The sequence below is a fragment of the Pan troglodytes genome, chromosome 15 (assembly GCF_028858775.2).
Source record: "Pan troglodytes isolate AG18354 chromosome 15, NHGRI_mPanTro3-v2.0_pri, whole genome shotgun sequence".
NCBI classification, from domain to species: Eukaryota; Metazoa; Chordata; class Mammalia; order Primates; family Hominidae; genus Pan; species Pan troglodytes.
This window is the reverse complement of record NC_072413.2, coordinates 98,980,426-99,000,292: the sequence shown is the minus strand read 5'-3', so window position 1 is coordinate 99,000,292 and position 19,867 is coordinate 98,980,426. Positions and strand designations below refer to the sequence as shown.

The 19,867-nt window shown below is 33.3% G+C and overlaps 1 long non-coding RNA gene, 16 other non-coding genes and 4 pseudogenes across 17 annotated transcripts in view; all 21 read right to left on the bottom strand.

Moving 5' to 3' along the window:
* Window positions 1–19,867, bottom strand: part of LOC104002164 (uncharacterized) — a 117,203-nt gene that overhangs the window by 18,272 nt on the left and 79,064 nt on the right. Inside the window, exons 21-29 of the long non-coding RNA XR_010151034.1 lie at window positions 16,170–19,078; window positions 14,315–14,392; window positions 13,032–13,117; window positions 12,390–12,476; window positions 7,878–7,964; window positions 6,882–6,968; window positions 5,929–6,010; window positions 4,081–5,053; window positions 843–2,820 (exon numbers count right to left, since the gene is read on the bottom strand). This is a non-coding gene — a long non-coding RNA (uncharacterized LOC104002164). The remainder of the gene's footprint in view (window positions 1–842; window positions 2,821–4,080; window positions 5,054–5,928; window positions 6,011–6,881; window positions 6,969–7,877; window positions 7,965–12,389; window positions 12,477–13,031; window positions 13,118–14,314; window positions 14,393–16,169; window positions 19,079–19,867) is intronic.
* LOC112205456 (small nucleolar RNA SNORD113/SNORD114 family) lies at window positions 240–309 on the bottom strand (annotated as a pseudogene).
* Window positions 1,355–1,426, bottom strand: LOC112205440 (small nucleolar RNA SNORD113/SNORD114 family). Its single transcript, XR_002939400.1, has one exon. It is a non-coding gene; the product is annotated as a small nucleolar RNA SNORD113/SNORD114 family (small nucleolar RNA).
* LOC112205444 (small nucleolar RNA SNORD113/SNORD114 family) lies at window positions 2,348–2,419 on the bottom strand. Its single transcript, XR_002939404.1, has one exon. It is a non-coding gene; the product is annotated as a small nucleolar RNA SNORD113/SNORD114 family (small nucleolar RNA).
* Window positions 3,668–3,738, bottom strand: LOC112205466 (small nucleolar RNA SNORD113/SNORD114 family; annotated as a pseudogene).
* On the bottom strand, window positions 4,567–4,638 carry LOC112205450 (small nucleolar RNA SNORD113/SNORD114 family). The gene has a single exon (XR_002939409.1). It is a non-coding gene; the product is annotated as a small nucleolar RNA SNORD113/SNORD114 family (small nucleolar RNA).
* On the bottom strand, window positions 5,517–5,588 carry LOC112205434 (small nucleolar RNA SNORD113/SNORD114 family). Its single transcript, XR_002939394.1, has one exon. It is a non-coding gene; the product is annotated as a small nucleolar RNA SNORD113/SNORD114 family (small nucleolar RNA).
* LOC112205435 (small nucleolar RNA SNORD113/SNORD114 family) lies at window positions 6,469–6,540 on the bottom strand. Its single transcript, XR_002939395.1, has one exon. It is a non-coding gene; the product is annotated as a small nucleolar RNA SNORD113/SNORD114 family (small nucleolar RNA).
* Window positions 7,466–7,537, bottom strand: LOC112205448 (small nucleolar RNA SNORD113/SNORD114 family). The gene has a single exon (XR_002939408.1). It is a non-coding gene; the product is annotated as a small nucleolar RNA SNORD113/SNORD114 family (small nucleolar RNA).
* On the bottom strand, window positions 8,471–8,545 carry LOC112205474 (small nucleolar RNA SNORD113/SNORD114 family). The gene has a single exon (XR_002939428.1). It is a non-coding gene; the product is annotated as a small nucleolar RNA SNORD113/SNORD114 family (small nucleolar RNA).
* LOC112205458 (small nucleolar RNA SNORD113/SNORD114 family) lies at window positions 9,447–9,535 on the bottom strand (annotated as a pseudogene).
* LOC112205473 (small nucleolar RNA SNORD113/SNORD114 family) lies at window positions 11,071–11,147 on the bottom strand. Its single transcript, XR_002939427.1, has one exon. It is a non-coding gene; the product is annotated as a small nucleolar RNA SNORD113/SNORD114 family (small nucleolar RNA).
* Window positions 11,986–12,060, bottom strand: LOC112205451 (small nucleolar RNA SNORD113/SNORD114 family). The gene has a single exon (XR_002939410.1). It is a non-coding gene; the product is annotated as a small nucleolar RNA SNORD113/SNORD114 family (small nucleolar RNA).
* On the bottom strand, window positions 12,632–12,703 carry LOC112205436 (small nucleolar RNA SNORD113/SNORD114 family). The gene has a single exon (XR_002939396.1). It is a non-coding gene; the product is annotated as a small nucleolar RNA SNORD113/SNORD114 family (small nucleolar RNA).
* On the bottom strand, window positions 13,638–13,712 carry LOC112205439 (small nucleolar RNA SNORD113/SNORD114 family). The gene has a single exon (XR_002939399.1). It is a non-coding gene; the product is annotated as a small nucleolar RNA SNORD113/SNORD114 family (small nucleolar RNA).
* Window positions 14,854–14,923, bottom strand: LOC112205457 (small nucleolar RNA SNORD113/SNORD114 family; annotated as a pseudogene).
* Window positions 15,776–15,847, bottom strand: LOC112205433 (small nucleolar RNA SNORD113/SNORD114 family). The gene has a single exon (XR_002939393.1). It is a non-coding gene; the product is annotated as a small nucleolar RNA SNORD113/SNORD114 family (small nucleolar RNA).
* LOC112205446 (small nucleolar RNA SNORD113/SNORD114 family) lies at window positions 16,340–16,414 on the bottom strand. Its single transcript, XR_002939406.1, has one exon. It is a non-coding gene; the product is annotated as a small nucleolar RNA SNORD113/SNORD114 family (small nucleolar RNA).
* LOC112205443 (small nucleolar RNA SNORD113/SNORD114 family) lies at window positions 17,706–17,779 on the bottom strand. Its single transcript, XR_002939403.1, has one exon. It is a non-coding gene; the product is annotated as a small nucleolar RNA SNORD113/SNORD114 family (small nucleolar RNA).
* LOC112205438 (small nucleolar RNA SNORD113/SNORD114 family) lies at window positions 18,704–18,778 on the bottom strand. The gene has a single exon (XR_002939398.1). It is a non-coding gene; the product is annotated as a small nucleolar RNA SNORD113/SNORD114 family (small nucleolar RNA).
* LOC112205442 (small nucleolar RNA SNORD113/SNORD114 family) lies at window positions 19,540–19,614 on the bottom strand. Its single transcript, XR_002939402.1, has one exon. It is a non-coding gene; the product is annotated as a small nucleolar RNA SNORD113/SNORD114 family (small nucleolar RNA).

The window sequence follows — 19,867 nt, the reverse complement described above, 5'->3', positions numbered from 1 at the left end:
CTATCACTGTTTCAGTACATATTAATAGTGCTTGCTGCCTCATCAAATATTTTTATAATTGGACAATGCTTAACCTGATTCATCTTTATTTATTCAAATATTTGCTTATTGATTCTCTCACTGATCCAATTATAAAATAAAATATAAATGCATAACACACAAAGACCTAAAACAAACTGAGTCTGTATTCCTGACATCTACCTATAGAATCATGTGAAACAGAGGAAATTGACTTTGTGATGGGCCTCAGAGTTCCAGACATGTATTCATTGTATGACTCACACGACACCAGTAGTCACCACTGAACCAGGATTCTTCCTATTTTTCTCTATGCATTTTTACTTTGTCTAATAATTAACTCAATTCACTGATAATAAGTTTAAAATCTTTGGTTTTTAAAAATCCAAGAGCTTTGATATTCCTAATCCCTACATAGAATCATTATAATGTTGATATATATTTTCATTCATTGTTCTCCATTTTTCATATATGCGTTTTCAATATAGTACTTCATATCACTCCTCTAACTGGGAAAGAGTTGGCCGTCTTTGATTACATTCCTATAATATATTGGAATATATTATATATAGATTATATTCCTATAATATATATTTTATATATAAGATATTACTATAATATATTATATTCCTATAATGTATTACCTTTTATAATGTATTATATCTTCCTATAATGTATTTTACACTACATTATATTATAGAAATATATATAATATATTCCTACAATATATTACATTTTTATAATGTATTATACCTTTTTATAATACACTGAATCCTCTTAAACAAACCACTCAAACCAAGACAAGAGCTTTGACCATCACTTACTTTGGTCTGTACGCTCCTTCCTAAGCATGGTGCAAACAGAGCATGTGACCTTGGAGGCATCTTTCAATCATCACAAGTACGTCCATTCTGATGAGTGCAGAGCAGAGAAAATAATAACAAAAATGTGATTTTTCTCATTGTTGATCTTTCCTTTTTACCTATCTGTAGTTAAACATTTAGGCAATCGTTATTTGAAGTATGAACAACTTTGAACTTGCCACTAACCCAGAACACGAAAATAGCATATAATTTATACTATCTCTTCATTATTGGCCAAAAAGGTTAGGTATGTTAGATTTATTTTTGGCTTTCATCAATTTAAATACGTATTAAATACACCTCATCACACATTTTTATAATTGGACAATGCATAACTCATTTATTTATTCATATATGTTTTATTCTTTCATTGAACCAATTATAAAATAAAAACTCATAAACAAAGAAATTCATTCTCTATTCTTGTCATCTATCTACAGAGTTACTTGAAACAGAGGAAACTGACTTCTGCGATGGACCTCAGAGTTCCAGACACGTATTCATCGTATGTGACTCATACTCCACCAGTGCTCATCATCGATCCAGGGTTGACCCTCTTTTTCTGCATTCATTTCTATGTTATCTTTAAATTTATTCATTAATTCACTGGGAATAATTTTACACTCTGTGATTCACAAAACACTAAGAACAGACTTGATATTCCCTATCTTTATACAGAATCATTCTAACACAGATATATCTGTTTCATTAATTCTTCTCCGTTTTTCATATATGCATTATCAATAAATACTTCAGATCCCTCTCATAAATATCACTGGGACATAGTTGACCATCGTTGACTATATAATACACTGTTTCATGATACATTGAGTCCTGTTTAGCAAACCACACAAACCGACACAGGAATTTTGACTATTACTAACATTGGTCTGCATGCACCTTCCCAAGCATGGTGAACAAATGGGGCGCGTGATCATGGAGGAATCCTTAACACAGCACAAGTTGTTCATTCTGAGGAATACAGACCAGAGAAGATAATGACAAAATTGAGACATTTTCAATATTGATATTTGCTTTTCAACTATCATTAGTTAGTCATTCATGCAATCATTATTTGGACTATATTTAATTCATTTTCTGAAAATAAAATGAATAATTTTGAAACTGTCACTGACCCAGAAGTTGAACATTACCTATACTTTATTCTGTCTATACCATCATTAGCCAAAGAAGCCACAGGAATGTACTGTTTATTTCTCTGTGGATGTCACTGTTTCATATACATTAATTGTGTTTCTTATCTTGTCCCTTAGTTTGATAATTGGACAATGCTCGAATTTATTCATCTTTATTTGTATTTGTTTATTAATTCTCATATGGATCAATTATAAAAATAGAATCAAAACATGTAAACATGAATACCAAAAACATATACATTCTATACTCCTGAACAGCTGTCTGTAAAATAATTTCAAACATACAGAATAGGCTAGATTTTGCTTGTGACGGACCTCAGAGTTCTAGACACGTATTCATCGCAAAAGACTCATACGCCACCAGTAGTCATCATCGATCCAGGACTGATCTTCTATTTTTGGGTTCGTTTCCTCCTTGTCTATTGACTAATCTGTTAATTCACTAACCATAACTTTAGGCCCTACAATTTACAAAACCACAAGAATAGCCATGATATTCCTAACATATAGGAATATTTATTTTATTAATTATCTTCAGTTTCTCATGTATACATCTTCAATATAATCCTCACATCAGGCCCATGCTTATTTAAATACAATTGCTCATCTTTGATTATAATATACACCTTTTTATAATACATTGAACCCTCTTGAACAAACCACCCAAAACAAGGTGAGGACTTCCACTATTACTTACATAGGTCTCCAGGCTCCATCCTAAAAATGGTGCAAGTGGAGCACATGGACTTAAGGAATCCTTCAATCAGCAAAGTGCAATCATTCTAGGGAATACAGAGCAGAGAAGAGGATAACAAAAGTGAGATGTTGTCACTACTGACCCTTTCTTGTCACCTATCATTAGTCATTTCGACAATCATTATTTGCAGTATATTCATTTTATCTAAAGAAATGCATAATTCTGAAATTGTCATTGACCCAGAAATTGAATGTTGTCTATAATTTGTACTGTCTATACCATCATTAGCCACAGAAGTCACCAGAAGATACCATTTATATCTCTGTGGACTTTGCTGTGTCAAAAGATATTAAGAGTGCTTCTGGCCGGATGCTGTGGCTCACACTTGTAATCCCAACACTTTGGAAGGCTGAGGTAGGCGGATCACTTGAGGTCAGGAGTTCGAGACCAGCCTGGCCAACATGGTGAAACCCCGTCTCTACTAAAAATACAAAAAATTGGCAGGTGTGGTGAAGGGCGCCTGTAATCCCAACTACTTGGGAGGCGGGGGCAGGAGAATCACTTGAACCCAGGAGGCAGAGGTTGCAGTGAGCCAAGATCATGCCACTGCACTCCAGCCTGGGGGACAGAGCAAGACTCTGTCACAAAAAAAAAAAAAAAAAGGAAAGAAGGAAGAGAACGTTTTTCTTAAAAAAAAAAAAAAAAAAAAAAGAGTGCTTCTTGCCTTATCATATATTGTTATACTTGGCCAATGCTTCCACTTTTTCAGCTGTATCTATTTATGTATGTGTTTATTGAGCCTTGCATTGACCAGTTATGAAAATAGAATGAAAATACATAAACACAAATGCCAAAAAAATTATGTTCTATATTTCTGAACTCTGTCTATAGGATCATTTGAAACTGAAGCAATAGGCCAGATTTCTTCTGTGACAGACCTCAGAATCCAGATACGTACTCATCATATGTGAGTCATATGCCATCAACAGTCACCATCGATCCAGGATGGATCATCTGTTTTTCAATTTAATTCTGCCTCATTTGTTGATTAATTCATTAATTCATTACTAATAATTGTAAATCCTATGATTTACGAAACCCTATGGAGAGCTGTATATGTCTAAATAATATGTATACAGAATCATTCTAACACGAATATACCTGTTTTTTTAATTATCCTCAGCTTTTCATATATGCATTATCAATATAATACTTCATATCCCACCAAATCTATTATTGGGATAGAGTTGGCCATCTTTAATTATATTTTACACCTTTTTATAATTCATAGAATCCTCTTAAACAAAATGCACAAAGCAAGATAAAGACTTTGAATATTACTCACACAGGTCTGCACACTCCTTTCTAAGCATGATGCAAACTTAGCTCCCAACCTCAGAGGAATCCTCAAACCAGCAAAGGCATGTCCCTTCTGAGGTGTACAGAGCAGAGAAGATGATAACAATATGAGACATTCCTACTACTGATCCTGGCTTTTCACCCTGCCTCTGACCCAGAACACACATATTATCTATAATTTATAATGTCTATACCGTAATTAGCCAATAGATGACAAATAATACCATTACTTATCTTTTGACTTCACTGTTTTTAATATATAAATAGAATATCCTGCTTCACCAGATATTTTTATTATTAAACTATGTGCCATTTTATTTATATCTTATTGATTACTTTCATTGATCCAATTATAAAAAGAGAATAAAAATACACAACCCCCAAGAAAAATAAGTACATTCTATATTTCTGAAATCTGTCTATAACATCATTTTAAACAGAAGGAATGTATACATTTCCATTGTGACGGACGATGGCCCTCAGAGTTCCAGACACGTATTCATTGTCTATGACTCACACGCCACCAGTAGTCATCATCGACCCAGGATTGGTCTTCCTTTTCTCAATTCATGCCTATATTTTTGTGATTAATTTACTAATTCACTAATAACAACATTAAAGAGTCTGATTCAAAGAGCTCCAAGAAGAGTCTTGATATTCCCAATCTGTACATGGAATCATTCTAACATCGATATATCTGTTTCATTACCCTCAATTTTTCATATATGCATTATCAATATAATGCTTCATATCACTCCAATTTCTATCACTTAGATACAGTTGACCATTCTGATTATATTATAGGCTTTTTGATAATACCCTGAGTCCTCTTAAACAAACCATTCGGGCCAAGATAAGAATGTTGATTACTACTCACATTGCTCTGCAGGCTCCCAACCATGATAAAAACAGAGCACGTGACCACGAAGGAATTCTCAAATCATAAAAAGTGCATCATTCTGAAAGGACAGAAAGCAGAGAAGATAACAAAATTGAGACATTCTCAACATTGATCCTTGATTTTCACCTGTTATTAGTCATTTTGGCAATCATTATTTGGATTGTATTTCTTTTATTTATTTTCTCTTAATCAAATGAACAACTTCAAAATTACCACTGACTCAGAATATGAACACTGTCTATAATTTATACTATCTATATCATACGCCATTTATGTCTTTCTAGATTTCACGATTTCAATATGTGTTAATAGCATTTCTTGCCATACCACAAATTTTTATAATTGGGCAGTGTTTCAATCATTTTCTATTTATTATATATTTGTTTCCTGATTCTCACATTGATCCAATTATAAAAATAGAAGAAAACTTCATAATCACACAGAAAAAACAAACATTCTATATTTTTTAAATCTGTCTGTAACACCATTCGAAACAGAGAATAAGCCAGATTTTATCTGTGATGGACCTCAGAGTTCCAGACACGTATTCATCACATATGACTCATACGCCACCGGTAGTCATCATCGATCCAGAATGTGTCCTATTTTTCTCTGGGCACTTTTACCTTGTCTAATGATTAATTCATTAATTTGCTAATAGTAATTTGAAAACCTTTGGTTCACAAACGCCTCAGAAGAGCATTAATATTAATATTCTTTATCTGCATATAGAATCATTCTCACACTGATAAATGTTTCATTAATTATCCTCAGTTTTTCAAACATGTATTGTTAATATAACGCTTCATATCACTCCCATTTCTATCACTGGGCTGCAGCTGACCATTTTTGATTACAGTGCAGACTTTTTAATAATACATCAAATCCTCCTAACTCAACCACCCAAACTAAGACCAGAACTTGATTACTCACGTAGGTCTGCGTGCTCCCAATCAAGAGGCAGACACAGCATGTCACCAGGGAGGAATCCTTCCATCAGCACAAGCCATCTATTCTGAGGAATACAAAGCAGAGACGGTAACAAAACTGAGACATTCTCACTAATGATCCTTGCTTTTCACCTTGCCTTTAGCCTGTCCTTTAGGCATTCATTAGGTGGACTAATATTTATTTCATTTTCTCCTAAGAAAAAGAACAATTTGATCTTGCAAGTGAAAAAGAATTTGAACATTATCTGTAATTTATTCTGTCTACATTATTATAAGCCAAAGAAGTAACAGGTATGTACAATATCTCTTTGGACTTCACCGATTTCAATATACATTAATAGTATTTCTTGCCTCAACACATATTTTTATAGTTGTACACTGTTCACGCATTTCATCTTTATTTATATGTTTATTGATTCTTGCATTAGAATGAAAATGAAACCAAAACAACTTCATTCTATATTCCTGGCATCAGTCTATAGATTCATGTAAAACAGAGGGAATGGACTAGGTATCTTTTGTGGCGGACCTCAGAGTTCCAGACACGTATTCATCACATATGACTCATACGCCACCGGTGGTCATCATTGATCCAGGAATGGCCCTCCTTTTTTCTATTCAGTTTTACATTGTCTGTTGGTTGCCTCATTAGTTCACTAATAATAATTTCAAAGCCTATGATTCAAAAAACTCCAAGAACAGCCTTGATATTTCTGATCTGTATCCAGAATCATTCTAACATTGATATTATCTGTTTCATTAATTATCCTCAGTTTTTCATACATCCATTATCAATATAACACTTCATGTAACTGCCATGTCTACCATCGGGGTAACACTGACCATCTTTGACTGTATTTCACACTTTTTAATAATACATTGATTACTCTTAAACAAACCACCCAAACCACAATAAGGACTTTGACCATTACTCACATTGGTCTGCACGCTCCTTCCTAAGCACGGTGCAAACAGAGCACGTGACCCTAGAGGAATTCTCAAGACAGAACAAGGATGTCCATTCTGAGGAGTACAGCACAAAGAAGATGATAACAAATTTGACACATTATCACCATTGATCCTTGCTTTTCACATTTCTTTAGTCATTTAGGCTACCATTATTTAGAGTACAGTATATTTATTTCACTTTGTCTTAAAAAGATGAACAATTCTGAATTTGCCACTAACTCAGAATATAAACACTGTCTATAATTATCCTCTCTATATCATCATTAGCCAAAGAGGTGACAGACATGTACCATTTATTCCTCCTTGAATTTCACTATTTCCAATACATATTAATAGTATTTCTTGTCTCATCACCTATTTTTATAATTGAGCAACACTTCAACCAATATATCTTTATTTTTTATTTGTTTATTGATTCTCACATTAACCCAATAATAAAAATAGAATGAAAGTGTATGAGCACAAAGACCAAAAACAAACCCAGTCTATGTTCATGATACCCGTCTAAAGGATTGTATCAAACATAGAAAATGGGCTAGATTTCTTTTGTGACAGACCTCAGAGTTCCAGAGACGTATTCACTGTAGATGACTCATACGCCACCAGTAGTCATCATCGATCCACAGGACAGGTGCTCTTTCTCTCCACTCACTTCTAATTGCTTATTAATGATTTATTAATCCACTGACCATAAATTTTAAAATCATGGTTCATGAAATCCCAATAAGAGCCTAGAGATTCCTAATCCCTACAATGAATCATTCTAATATGGATACAGCTGTTTCATTCACTATCCTCAGTTTTTCATAGATGCATTATCAATACAATGCTTCACATGAGTCCCGCATTTATTGCTAGAATACTACTCGGCATCTTTGATTATAGTATGCACTTTTTTAGTAATGCATTGAGTATTTTGAAATAACCACTCAAACCAAGAGAAGAATTTTAATGATTACTCACATTGGTCTCTATGCCACTAACAAATAGATGCAATCACAGAAGAAAGATGCAAGGAGGAATGTTTCAATCGGCTCAAGTGCACCCATTCTGAGGAAAACAAAGCAGAGTCGATATTTTAAAAAACAGACACCTCATCCTCTATAATTCTTGCTTTCTGCATTTCATTTACTTAATCATTCAGGTACTTCATAATTTTCCATGAAGTATATGTTTTTTCTCTTAACAAAAGGGACAACCTCAAACTTAGAAGAACTGGTTCAGAACAATAAAATTGATTCTTACTCTTAGTGTCTATACGATCTTAAGCCAAAGAAGAAACATCTTTGATCCAATATATTCTTAATGGATGTCAGTTTTCTCTACTTGGATTAATAATCTTGATTGCCTCATTATATACTTTTATAGCTGAACAGTGCTGCACTCTCTTCAATTTTATCTATCTACTTATATTTGTTCAATGGTCCTATCATGAATTCCCTAATGTTAATAAATCTAATCTATGAATCTAAAATAAGAACATGGTCTTTATATATCCCAAACATCTGTCTGTAGGATTATTCCAAACAGAAGGAATAGACTAAATACGTTTTGCGTTGATGCTCAGAGTTCCACACACATATTACTCATAGTTTATGACTCCTGCACCACTATTTGTAATCGTTGTTCTATGCATACTCATTGGCCAGGTTTTTCTTCATTCAATCTTACATTTGCAGAGAATGAATCACTAATTCACTGAAAATCAGTGAGTCAGAAAAATGCAAAAATAAAATGCTAGAATAGTGCTAACAGCTATCAATACAACCATTTCCCATACACATTCCATCTTTTTCACTTAATGATGTCAACATTAGGGATTAATCAACATCATATTTCACATTATACTTGTTATTGGGCCATAAATAACTATTTGATTAATACTTTTTAATAATACCATGAATACTCTCAAGCAAATAACTGAAACCAAGACAAGAACATAGACTATATTCACATTGGTCTCTTTTTGAACGGAGTTAACATGAGAAACTTGATCGTTGTTGCAGAGTGCTCAAATCAGCTAATTGCATCTGCGCTGAAGGGTGCTAGGTGGAGATAATGATAAAAAGATTGAGATATTTTGTCTGTTGATCTATAATTTCTTTCTTTTATTCACCTAGTCATTTAGGTATTTATTAATTTATGGTAATATTTCTTTATTTTTCTTCTTATAAACTTCAAACTTGTAATTGACTTGGGGCAATAACTGGCTATTACTTATCAGTAATTATTACCATTGTCTCTATCATCTTTAGTCAGAAATATTATACACGTGGTCCATTTATTATCCATTCCAATGTACATTAGCAATATTTTCCTTACTGCATATTTCAGCAATGAACAATGCTTTGTCCTCTTCATTTTTATTTGTTTTATTTTATTTGTACATGTATTTGCTTATTCTGCTATTGCCACTTTTACAACCTTTTTAAACCTCATGCTCACAAGACTAATCACAAACTCCTTGTATATTTCCGGTATCTGTCTATTACATCACTTTAAACACGGGAATGAACTAGATTCTATTTGTGTTTGGACCTCAAAGTTTCAGATATGTAATATTCTTCATATACAACCAGCATGTACAACCACATAAGCCACCACTTGTCATCAACGGTCCAGGATTGGCCTTCTTTCTCTTCATTCTTACCTACACTTGTTTATTGAGTAATTCATTAATAAAGACATACACATAAACCATAAAAAATAAGCTCTTCAATATCACTCACATTCATCTATACTATCACAAAGAGCCTAAATCCCTTTCTTTAAATGAATTCAGTTTTTCACATAGCATTAATCAACATAATACTACTGCATATCAATCTGAAATAAAACATCAGCATGATTGACTGTCTTTGAATCACTCAAACGAAGATAATTTTTACCATTGCTGATGTTGGTCTCTATGCTCCTAACACATAGATATAAACACAGAGTTTGTGAGCATGGAAGAATATGCAAATCAGAGCACAGAAGATGATTACACATTCTCTTCATTGAGCCACAGATTCCTCCATCCTTTTATATAGTCATTCAGACATTTATAAATTTACATCAATATTTATTTCTTTTTCTCTTAGTAAATCAAACATGAAATACACAAGTGAACCAGATCAAAAACCGTTACTTCTCACTTTCTGTTATCACCATTAGTCTAAGACAAAATACACTTGTTCCAATTTATATTAATACTATTTTTCCCTCCTGTATATTTTAACAATGAGCATGCTTTACCACCTTGATGTTTATTCATTATGTGTTTGTTTGTCTACTCTATCAGTGATTCCTTACAATTTTCAAGAATCCATGAACACAGCCAGGCGTGGTGGCTTATGCCTGTAATCCCAGCACTTTGGGAGGTCAAGGTGGGTGGATCACAAGGTCAGGAGTTCAAGACCAGCCTGGGCAACATGGTGAAACCCCATCTGTACTGGCTAATTTTACTACAGTATTAAAAATTATACAATATATTAAAGAAGGCCAACTGCAGCCCAGTGACAAACATGAAATTGATATGAAGTAGTATATTGATTAATTCATTGAATTAATTCATTTAAGAAAACTGAGGATATTTAGTAAAGGAGGTACATTGACCTGAGAATGATTCTATACACATATTAGGGACATCAAGGCTTTTTTCAGGTTTTGTGCATTAAAGCACTTTAAACATATTATTAGTAAATTGCTGAATTAATCAATAAACAATGTAGAAACGAATGAAGAAAAGATAGGCCATTTCTGGACCAATGATGATGCCTGGGAGGCAGAGGTTGCAGTGAGCCAAGATCACACCACCGCACTCCAGCCTGAGCAACAGAGAGAGACTCCATCTCAAAAAAAAAAAAAATGCATGAACACAAAGATTCTTGTATATCACTGACACCAACTTACTGCACCTTGTAAAGAGAGGAAATGAATGCATACTCGCAATGGTTTGTGTGCTCCTAACACAGAGAACCAACCATAGCGCACATGCCATGGAAGAGTGCTTATATCAGCTGGAATGGGGCCATTCTGAGGAGTATAAACAGAACAGATGATTTAAAAATTCAGACATTCCTCCAATGATCCTTGCCTTTCACCTTTCATGTAGTCACTTAAATCATCATTATTTGGAATATATTTATTTCATATTCTCTTAAAACAAACGACTCTGAACTTGCCACTAACAAAGACACTTACTATTCATCACCTTTAACTCATACACCACCAGTCATCATCATTGGTCCAGAAATGGCCCATCTTTTCTTCATTTGTTTCTGCATTGTTTATTGATTAATTCAGCAATTTACTAATAATATGTTTAAAGTGCTATAATGCACAAAACCTGAAAAAAGCCTCGATGTCCCTAATATGTGTATAGAATCATTCTCAGGTCAATGTAACTCCTTTACTAAATATCCTCAGTTTTCTTAAATGAATTAATTCAATGAATTAATCAATATACTACTTCATATGGATTTCATGTTTGTCACTGGGCTGCAGTTGGCCTTAATTTTTAATACTGTAGTAACTATCCTTAAAAAAAGCACTCAAGCCAAGAACATTGACTATTACTTACAGTGGCCTCCAAGCTCCTAACACACAGATGCAACTGTACAGCCTGAGGGCATGAAGGAGTGCTTGAGACAACTCAGGTGAGCCCATTCTGAGGTGTACAAAGTAGGACTGTTGATAAAAAATTTGAGACCTTATGGCAATGGTTCCCTGCTTTGTGTCTACCGTTTAGTCAGTAATTAAGGCAAACATTCATTGGGAGGATATTACATTTTCTCTAAAAATGAACAACTTCAAATTTGCCACAGACTCAGAGCATGAACATTGTCTATAATTTAAACTGTGCATCATTAGCCAAAGAGGTAAGAGTCACATACCATTAATTTCTCATTGAATTTCATGTTTTCAACATATAGTAATAGTACTTGTTGCCTTGCCACATATTTCTATATTTGGACAATGCCTCATCTATTTTATCTCGATTTACTTATATTTTTGTACATTGATTCTTTTATTGATCCAATTACAATAATAGAATGAAAGTGCATGAAAAAAAATCACTTCTTTTGTGTTGGACCTCAGAGTTCCACACACGTATCATCCATTATCCAAGATTCATATGCCAGCAAGTTTTATCATTGATCCAGGAGGGCCCACTTTTCCTCAATTCATTTCAAAGTTATTTATTGATTAATTTAATAATTATAATTTTAAAACTCTGTGATTCACAAAAATGCAAGAGATTTATATCCCTAATATGTACTTAAAATCATTCTCACTTCAATATCTCTTATGTTAATAATAATTGTAGTATTTCATGTATACACTAAAAAATATAATACCTCATATTAATCCCATGCTTATTACTAAGCTACAGCTCACCTTCTTTGATTATATTTCACACTTTTTAATAATACAGTGACTGCCCATAAACAAACTATGCAAAACAAGATAAGAACTTTAGCTATTACTCACATTGTTCTCTAGGCTCCTAATGCAGACATGCAATCAAAAAGCTTGTGACCAAGGAGGAATTCTGAAGTCAGCTTGAGTGGGTCCATTCTGAGAAATATAAATCAGAGAAAACAGCAAAAAAAAAAAAAAAAAAGACATCCTCTTCATAGAATGAAAAGACCAAAACCAAGATCCTTGAATATTCCTGACAACTGGCTACAGGGTCACTTAAAGCAGAGTAAATGAGCTACATCTCTTTCACATTGGACCTCAGAATTCCAGACACGTATTCATCGTATATGACTCATACGCCACCAGTAGTCATCACTGATCTAGGATTGGCCCTTTTGCTCTATTGTCACCTACATTTGTTTATTGATTAATTCATTGAATCATAAAATTATAGTATTATTATTCACAAAAACTCAAGAAGAGTCCTTATATCCCTAATTTCTATATAGAATTATTCTCATATCAACATAAGTTCCATTAACTATCCTATTTTTTATATATGCATTAATTGATATAATATTTCATACATCTCATATTTATTACTGGGTTATAATTGCATTCATTGTATTTCATGCTTTTTAATAATATAGTGAATAATCTTAAGATAAAAGAAATACTGAAACCAAGAAAAGAATGTCAGCCATTACTCACTTTAATCTCTGTGCTCTTAATATACAGAGGCAACCACAGAGCTCGTGGCCATGGAAGACTGCTTAAATCACCTGAGCGTATCCATTCTAAGAGTATGAAGCAGAGCAAATGATAACAAAATTAAGACCTTATCTCCATTGATTCTTGATTCCTGCTTTCTGTATTTCATTTACTAGGTCATTTAGGTATTTATTATTTGTTCACTGTGTGTGTGTGTGTGTGTGTGTGTGTATTTATCTTATGCAAAGGAACACTTCTATCATGAGACTAACCCAGAACAATAAAACCAACTCTTACTTATCAATTTCTATATTATTCTTACTAAAAGTTGTAATATCTTTTATCCATTTATTTGTAAATGAAAGTCAGTGCTTTAAATTTTGATTAGTAATATTTCTTGACTCCACACATATGTTCATATTGGACAATGCTTGACCCTCTTGTTCTTTATACATTAATTTATATTAGTTTAATGGATCCATCATTGATCCAATGGTAATAATAAATATCAATCTATGGAATCAATACATAGATATTATCTATATATTCCTGACATTTCTCTGTAAGTCAATTTCAACAGAGAGAATACACTAATTATGTGCTGTGTTGGACCTCAGAGTTTCAGACACATATCATTCATCGTCCATAACTCCAATGCCACCATTTGTCATCATTGGTCCATGATTGGGTCTCCTCTCCTTCATGGGTTCCTACATTTTTATCAATTAAATGATCATATTATTGACATTAATAAAAACAAATACATGGTTCAGACAAAACCAACAAGGTCTTTGAATATCTATAACATCTACAGAGTCACCTTCAACATAGACTAGATCTCTTTCATTTATTGACCTCAATGTTGCACATGAGAAATTAAACAACATACTGTTTCAGTCATACTCATTATTGAGCAGTGGTTAACTGTGTATTAATTTAATACTTTAAAATTTTTTGATTGACAGATAAAATTGCTTGTATTTATCATGCACAACATGACGTTCTGAAGTATATATACATTGTGGAATAACTAAATCTATCTAACTGATATATGTATTACATCTCAGAGTTATAATTTTGTGATGAGAACACTTAACATCTACTCTCTAGCATTTTTCAAGAATATGATGTATAAAATTAACTATAGTCACCATGTTGTATAATATTTCTCTTGAACTTATTTCTCCTCTCTAACTGAATAATTTAACACATTTTATAGTAATACCAAGAACATCTTCAAACAAATTACTGAAACCAAGATAAGAACTTTGACTATAACTCACCTTGGTCTCTTTCCAAACAGAGGCAACACAACAATCTTGATCCCAACAGAATGGTTCAAACAGCTTGTTGCATCCATTCTGAAGAGTAGAAAGCACAGAAAAACATTGAGATGTTCTCTCCATTGATCCACGTTGTCTACCATTTGTTAACACTGCCTTTTAGGCTTTTATTAATTTATGCTAATATTTATATATTTTGCAAGTAATAAACTTCAAAACTTGCAACTGAATGAGAGCAAGAACTGTTACCTATTACAGTCTATGTCATCCTTAGTCCAAGACATACTATCCTTGATCAATTTATTACCCATTCTATTTCTATTAATATTCATTTTCCTTACTATGAAGTTTAGTAATAAACAATGCTTCACCCCCTTCATCTCTATTAATTTATAAATTTATTTATTCTGCCCTTGATTCGTTTACAATAATATTTCTAAAATTCATGAACACAAATATCAACAACAAGGTCCTCATATATTCTGACATCTGTGCATAAGATCCCTTCAAAATGGGGAATAGATTACATCCCATTTGTGTTGGACCTCAGAGTTCCAGACACGTGGTGTTCATTATGCGTGACTCACACCAGTAGTCACAATTGGTCCAGGATCTCTTCGATTTCACACTAATACAAATTTATCCACTGATTAATTTATTAATAAGAAATACACATCAGTCAGAAAATACAAGAATAATATTCATAAAGATTTCTAACATTCATCTACAGATTCATTTCCACAGACTAAATCTCTTCATTACTGTCTTCCGTGGTAATGACCTTCTTTGGTCCATATATTGACCAATCACTATAATACATCTATCAATCTGATAGTAAAATTGGCATGTTTGGGTCTCTTTGGTTATATTTAACACATTTTAATAATATAGGAAATATCTTTTTTAAAAAGCTACACCAACAAAGACAAGAGCATTGACTATTGCTCACATTGGCCTTCATATTCTAACATGAGATGCAGCCAACGTGCTGGTGAGCAGGGATGAGAGATTGAATCACCTCTAAAGCATCTGTTCTGAGGAGTACAGAACAAAACAGATGACTTAAAACATGAGAAAATCCTCCATTGATCCTTGCTTATCATCTTCCATTTAATCATTAATTCAGGCAATCATTACTTGGAGTATATTTATTTCCTTTTCTCTTAAAATGAACAATTTTGAACTTGCTACTGACCCAGAACAAAAACATTATCTAATTAATACTGTCCATATCATCCTTTGCCAAAATAAACCATTATGCACCATTTATTTCTCTTTGCATTTTAGTGTTTTCTATATATATTAACAAAATTCCTTGCCTCACAACAAGTTTTTATAATTAGACAATGTTTCCCCATTTTACCTTGATTCACTTATATATTTGTTTACTGATTCTTTCATTGACCCAATCATAATAATAACATAAGAATGCATGAACAGAAAGACTCGATTTCTTTTGTGAAGGACCTCAGAGTTCCAGACACATATTCATCATGTATGACTCATACGCCACCAGTGGTCATCATCGATCCAGGATTGGGCATCCTTTTCTCCATTCATTTCTATATTGTCTGTTGATTTAATCATTAGTTCACTAACAATAAATTAAAACCCTATGATTCACAAAACCCCAAGAACAGCCTTGATATTCTTAATCTGTACATATTATCATCTCATCTCCATGTATCTCCTGCTTTAATTATCCTCAGCATTTCACACATGTATTAATCAATATGATGCTTCATATTTGTCATTTGTAACAGCGGGCCTTATGTGATTATATTTCACACTTTTTAGTGATGCAGTGAATACCTTAAACCACCTAAACCACACAAGAACTTTGACTATTACTCACATTGATCTCTAAGCTGTGACGCACAGATGCAACCATAAGGCTGGTGGCCATGGAAGAATGCATAAATCACCTCGAGATTATCACTCTGAGGAGTACAAAAAAGAGAAGATGATTTTTTTTTAAACCAGATATTCCTCCACTGATCCTTGCTTATTGAGGTGTTTTGTATGTTGGACCTCAGAGTTCTAGACACGTATTATTCATCACCCAACACTCATACGCCGGCAGTTGTCATCATTGGTCCAGGAAGGCCCGCTTTCTCTTCATTCTTTACTACATTGTTTATTGATTAATAAAAAAAGTCCAGACATGTTTTACTCATTGTATATGGCTCACACCATCATTGGTCTCAATTTTCACTCATTTCTACCTTTGTTTTGAATAAATCATTAATCAATTTATAAGAGTAAAATAAGAATATGATTCACAAAAACCTATGAACATGATGCCAGACAGACCAAGCATCTGTCTACAGAATCCTTTTCCACATTAGACAATGTCACTTTCGTTCATTCACCTCTGTGTGGCACATTACTGATTAATAAACATACTGTTCTATATTATGTTAACCATTGGGCCATGGTTAATTTTATAATAATTTAAAATTTTTAATAATACTGTGAATACCTTTCGACAAGTACCCAAAGGAAGACAAAAATTTTGGCTATTACTCACATTAGTTTCTTTCCAAACGCAACAGCAATACAGGTTTCCATCAAGCAGAAGCCCACTTGATGCATCCATTCTGATTCATCTTCACACAAAGCAGAGAAGATGATAAAAAATGGAGAATTTCTCTCCACTGACTGATATATTCCACTATTCGTTTGTATCATCTTTTTGGTTTTTAATAATTTATGGGACCAGGCGCAGTGGCTCACACCTGTAATCCCAGCACTTTGGGAGGCTGAGGTGGGTGGATCACCTGAGGTCAGGAGTTCGAGACCAGCCTGGCCAACACGGTGAAACCCCATCTCTACTAAAAACAAAAAAATTAGCCAGGCGTGGTGGCGGGTGCCTGTAATCCCAGCTACTTGGGAGGCTGTGACAGGGGAATCACTTGAACCCAGGAAGCGGAGGGTGCAGTGAGCCAAGATTGTGCCGCTGCACTCCAACCTGGGCGACAAGAGCAAAACTCTATCTCAAAGTAACAATAATAATAACAATTTATAGGAATATTTGCTTATTTTTCTCTCAATAAAATGAACTTCAAACATGTAACTGAGAGTAATAACTATTATCCATCACAGTTGACATCATCTTTAATCCAAGACATAATAAACTCGATCCATATATTATCCATTCTAACTTATACTAATAATCCATTTTCTTTATTACATATTTTAGCAATAAACAATGCTTCACTCTCTTCATTTCTGTTCATTTATACATTCATTTATTTATCCTGCCCTTGATTATTTTAAAATAATATTTTTTAAATACTAACGCTAAAATCCCGAAAAAGATCCTTGCATATCCAGATATCTGTCCATTGGATCCCTTCACAAAGGAGGAATGGACTAGATCCCATTTGTGTTGGACCTCAGAGTTCTAGAAACATGGTATTCATGTGCATGACTCATATGCCACCAGTGGTCATCACTGGTCCAGGATCAGCCCTCTTTCTCTATTCCCATCTAAATTTGTTTATTTATTAATGTATTAACAAAGAAATACACAAAAATCTGAAAAGAAAAATAAGAATTATATTCTGAATATCCCTAACATCCATCTATATAATCCTTTCCACAGAGACCAAATTTCTTTCATCAACTGAGCTTTTGCATAGATGCATTACTCAGTATAAATGCTTCATATCAATGTGATATTGAACATGGGCAGACTTCTCTTATTTGATTATATTTAAAACTCTAAAATAATGCAGCAAATACCATTCTAAAAACTGCTGGATTTGGTATAAGAACACTGATTACTACTCACATTGGTCTGCATGCTCCTAACACACAGATGCAACCACAGAGCTCATGACCATGGAAGCGTGCTTGAATCAACTCAAGTGCGTTCATTCTGAGGATCACAGAGCAGAGCAAATGATTTTAAAAGGTTGTAACATTCTTTGCACTGGTCCTTCAATTCCTCTTTCCAGTTAGTCAGTCATACATAATTAGTAATTTGTAATAATGCTTATTTTTCTCCTATGTAGGCTAACAATGTCAATCTTGCCATTGACCCAGAAACTCAACACAGATATTTACCTATTACTGTCTACATCATACTTAGCCAAAGATTTAATAATCATGTACCATTTATTTCTCTTTGGACTTCAGTTTCCAGTACATATTAATATTGTATTAATTAATAATTAAATATTAATAAATTAAATAATTAAATTTAATAATTAATTAATAATTAATAATATTGCTTCTCGCCACATCGTCTATTTTTATAATTGGACAATGCTTCACACGAGTCTACTTTATTTAGTTATATATTTGTTGATTCATTCTTTTATTGATCCAATTATAATAACAGAATGAAAATACATGAGCAGAAAGAACTGGCTTTCTTTTGTGATGGACCTCAGAGTTCCAGACACGTATTATTCATCATCCAAGACTCATACGCCGGTATTTGTCATCATTGGTCCAGGAAGGGCCCACTTTCTATTCATGCAATTCGACATTATTTGTTGATTAATTCAGTAATTCATGTGTAATAATTATAAAAATTTTATGGTTCACATAATTCAATTCTATCACCGATATTCGTTATATATACATACACATTATTTGACTTTTTTTATTTTCAGTAACATGGTAAATATCCTTAAACAAACCACCCAAACAACACAAGAACTTGGCTGTTACTCACACTGGAATCTTTCATATCATGACAGCAACACAAGTCTTGATCAGGGCTAAATTCATAATCAGCTCAGTGCATCCATTCTGAAGAGTGCAAAGCGGAGAAGATGATAAAAATATGGAGACATTCTTTCCATCAATCCATACATTTCACCATTCATTTACATTGTCACTTTGGCTTTTATTAATTAATGGTAATATTTATTAAGAAAATAGACTTCAAGGTTGCAACTAATTGACAGTAATAACTACAACCTATCACAATCTATGTTATTTTTGGTCCAAGACATAATATCTTTCATCCATGCCTATATTATCCATTCCAATTTAAATTAAAATCCATTTTTCTTAACACGTATTTTAGTAATAAACAATGCTTCACCTCCTTATCTTCTTCATTTATACATTGATTTATTCATCCTGCCCTTGATTCTTTTACAATAATATTTTTTAAATTCATGAGCACAAAGATCATGAAGAAGATCCTTCTATATCCTGTATCCTGACATCTATTTATAAGGGGGAACAGACCAGATCCCATTGTATTGGACCTCAGAGTTCCAGACACATGATATTCACTGTGCATGACTCACACACCACCAGTCGCCATCACTGGTCCAGGATCAGCCCTCTTTCTCTATTACCATCTAAATTTGTTTGTTGACTAATTCACTAACAAGGAAATATACCTAAGTCTTCAAAAAAAAGAATAAGATTCTTGAATATCCCTAACATTCATCCATATAATCATTTCCACGAAGACCATATTTCTTTCATTAACTGAGCTCAATGTTTCACATACGTATTAATTAACCTAAAGTTTTTAATCCAGTTTTTAAATATTGCATATTTCCCCTTCTTTTATTGTTTAAT